The following is a 4,031-nucleotide window of genomic DNA, read 5'->3' on the forward strand; positions in this document are numbered from 1 at the left end:
TTGCAAGACATATATATGAAGCAGGATCTATTTAGGACATGCTTGTCCTGTGTTAGCAGATTTCGGCAGTTGACTTGCCCATTTTAGACGAATTCCGTCTGTCATGAAATGAGGGCATTTTCTTTTTGCTCAGATGTCTTGTTTGCCACATCTGAAGCTATCTCCATATAGAGATTCTTTGATGTTTATCATCTTCTTTGAGGTAGGCTGGGCGCTGCGAGGAGATGGCCTGTCTCATTGTCAAAGAATCTTTAAAATAATAAAAACATTTTAATGCCATATTCTGTAGGTCTTTGAAGTTTTTTGAAGACTTAACTATCTTTATATAATCCACCTGTCTATAGAATCATATCTATCTTTTAAACCTAGGATGTATACTCCTGTGATAAATTAGACTAGTGTCTGACATGACTATGAGTTGGCTAACTAACAATTAACTTGCATTACCTAATATCCTAACATTATTTTCTCTCTGAATAATAAAATTATCAACTTATAATCATCTCCTAATGACAATAAACAATCATAGCTCCAGAAAACAACCCAAAACCTACTCCACCACTGTTAAATGAAATGGGACGTCCTTCTCATGATTTTTTGCTAGCTGATATTTTTGGACACCCAGAAATCCTGTTAGAGGCTCACAGGAAATTGGAAAAATTGTTAATTAAGCAAGCATTAACCTTTGTGGTCCAGTCTTTGAATGTTGAGAAATTTTAGGCTTAATAGAAGTCCTCTTTGGAACAGTCTGAATTGCTGGACCAATTGAGATTAGGAGCTTTCCTCAAAGCACTCCTGGGAGCTGGCTTTGATGAGAACGAGCTATTGTGGCAGTTGAGGAAGGAACAAGCAGAATGCTGCAACATGCAAGATGCTGGAACAGATGTGTGAGCATCTCAGTATGCTGGAAGGATAAATTCTGTCAAGTTTGGTCCAGAGTCTCTGGTGTCCAGTTCTTTTGTTCTGTAAAGATATACTTTCTCACAAGCTTTACACAGGCCTAAAGTCATAAATGTATGAAATGTGCAGGATGAAACAAAACTGTAAACCAATTTTATCTATGCCAATTAAAAGAATGATATTAATAGTTTTGAGGATATTGTAGCCAAGGATTTATTGGCCACATATTGTTGAAGTTCTGGTAGAAGATATTTTTTATGTCTCGGTCAGTTTCAGAGTTGTTCACATGTGAAGGGATCAGCACTTTATGTTAACTCTTCTGTGATTTCTTGATTTCTCTCTTCTTGTGTGTTTCCAAGATCTTCAGGTGGTTTTCCTCTGTCATATTTGATTTTTATTAGTTTTGAAGGCACCCATAATTCTGCTGCTCTGCAGGGGATCTGTCTAATCAGGAATCTGTGAGCTCCTACTTTCAGAACTGCAGTTGCTTTGTTTTCAAGCAACAGAACTAAAAACTGCTCTGTAGTTTCACTTTCTATGCAAGTTCTTGCTAGATCACTGTAAATTTGGCTAACTTATTATAAATTCTGCCCCACTTTGGTACACCATTTGTTGACAATTATTAATATTTATTACTGATTTATCTTTTACTTAAACAGTGTTTTTTCCTAAACCAGCTCTATACCCAAATCACCACACAGAGAATAGAATTTATTTAACTAACTTAGAGCACAATGCTAGGCAATAATTACTCCATCCTAAGCCTCCAAGCCCACATAGCTTCCTGCCATTCAGATTTCCCACAATATACTTGCTTTCAAGTCATATCTTAGGTCTGGTTCATCTCTCCTGGTGTTTCCATGTCCTCTCCTCTCAGATCTCTATTCGGATTACTTCTTTCTCCTCCCCTCCAGACCAGGATGTCCCACCCTATTCTCTCCATTGCTCAGCATTGGCTGGTTGTTTTATTGACAATACAGAGAACAAATGGTAGCATGCTCACACAAACTTGAGACAGGTGATGCTTAGAATCAACATCACAAAGCAACGTCCAGATTGAAACCAGACAATGAGGTAGAGGAATCAGCATGTGAATGAACAAGGGTAAATTGTATACATTCCACAAGGACTTTATGCCAACACACACTTTAAAAGAAAGTACTTCCTGTTGTGAGTTTTACCTCAGCGTTTTACAAAACTAAAGCTGGGAATGTTGTCACATCGCTAGCACTTGTCCATTAGCTCAGGCCTCAGGAAGTAGAAAGATTAGAAATTTCAGGACCATCCTCATCTATGTAGTGAGCTTGAGGACAATTAGGGTACATGAACCAACTCCCTTTTTCTCACACACACATAAAACAACAACAACAAATCTAATATGTAGTTGTTACACAGATTTAAAATATAGAAATTTACATGAAGCAGAATATGAAGTCTCTCTCTTCTCCTCAACCCAGTCCCCAAAAGTATTGCATATCTATCCTTGTACATGATTTCATGCATATATAAAATACACTGTGTTACCCCCCCCCATGTGTGTTTGGGGCTATGTATGTTTTAAGTTGTAATAAGAATCCCCACCCAAAAATTTTATGCCATTTTTTTAAGTTAATTTGTCTGTTTCTCCATTTTAGAAGGGTACTGGCAGCCATGATGGCTCACACCTACCTATAATTTTATCCCAGTACTTAGGAGGCTAAGACAAGAGGATTGTCATCAGTGTCAGGCTAGCCTGGTTACCTCCTGAGTCAGCTAGCCATGACTATAACATAAGACCCTATCCCAAAAAAAAACGTGTTAAAATTAGTTTTAGGGTTTGGAAGAGGGAGAAGCGTAGTACAGTTCTTTTTCCAAAATACATTATGTGGGTTTTGGATTTTGCCATGAAGCCAAAGAGACTGTATCTTGGGTATCCAGGCACAGTGTTTAATTTGCAAAGGATTTAAAAGGCTTCATTTTGGCTGGGCATTTGGGAATCTGAAGCAAGGGGAATCAAGAGTTTATGGTCATTTTCAGCTACATAGCCTGTTCAAGGCCAGCCTGGGCTACCATGAGATGTTGTCCCCCCTACCCCCAACCTCAACACACACTATTTCATTTTATATGTTTTACTAACATATAACAGAGGCGATGGCTGGTCGTTTTCTTTCCTCTTGATTTCTAAGGAATAACAGATTTTGTGTCCTTGTCTAACACTTCCAGATAGGCTTGCATTTCCACATCTAGGATCATGTTGCTTCACTTCCATGCACTCGACAAGGTCATACTATGTTACTGAAGAACTCTCAGAGCCTTTTTTTTCTGCTGTGTGATGTCTCTTAGCTCCAGTTATAACTGTGTCTAACAGCTGGTCACTTTCGTGAAAAAGGAAAGCATCATTTGAACTTCTAACTTTTTAGCTGTTTGTTTTGGTATTGTGTAAATATAGTCTAAGACTAGCCAGGAAATGAACTTTTGTTTCATTTGCTAAAAATGATCTTTTTCATGTACAATTTCAATTTAGAAATATCTGCATGTCTGAAAAGAAATTATTAGTAAAAACAAAAAACAACAACAAACCCCACAAACCAACAGGGATCTATAGTCAGCATGAAAGTATCTAAATGAATGCAGTCAAGGGTGAATAAACACATGAAATTTTTTTCTAATTCCCAAAATTACATTTTATGCTAATTGGCATTGTAACATTAGTAAAACATTTAAACATTGTTTCAAATATTAAACATTACAAAAATAAGTTTTGATGTTTTACTAGTAACCCAGCCTTTGATCATGTTTTTATTTATTTGATCATTATCAGTTTGTTAAATAATTAGGTAGGGGCAATAAAATAGAGTGACTTAATGAAAACACTTTTTGTAGTGTATGGCTTTAGTAGTCATGGAGACTACACTCATTTGCCTTTCAGAAGTAGGCTAGACAATTGACTACATAGGCATTTTTTCAAATACTCCTGATGTTTATGCCCCAATAGGCTTATGTTCTATATTTAATATTGATTTAGTTGCACCTGGAAGCAATGATTCTTTGGAGCCTGGTTTCAAGTGTTTTTGGTTAGAGAGCAAACACAGAAAATACATGATTTAGAAAATTAGTAATCAGAGAGTTGGAGTATGTGTGTGTGTGTGTGT

This window comes from Psammomys obesus, unplaced genomic scaffold (genome assembly GCF_907164565.1).
Source record: "Psammomys obesus unplaced genomic scaffold, mPsaObe1.curated_primary_1811, whole genome shotgun sequence".
Classification (NCBI taxonomy): domain Eukaryota; kingdom Metazoa; phylum Chordata; class Mammalia; order Rodentia; family Muridae; genus Psammomys; species Psammomys obesus.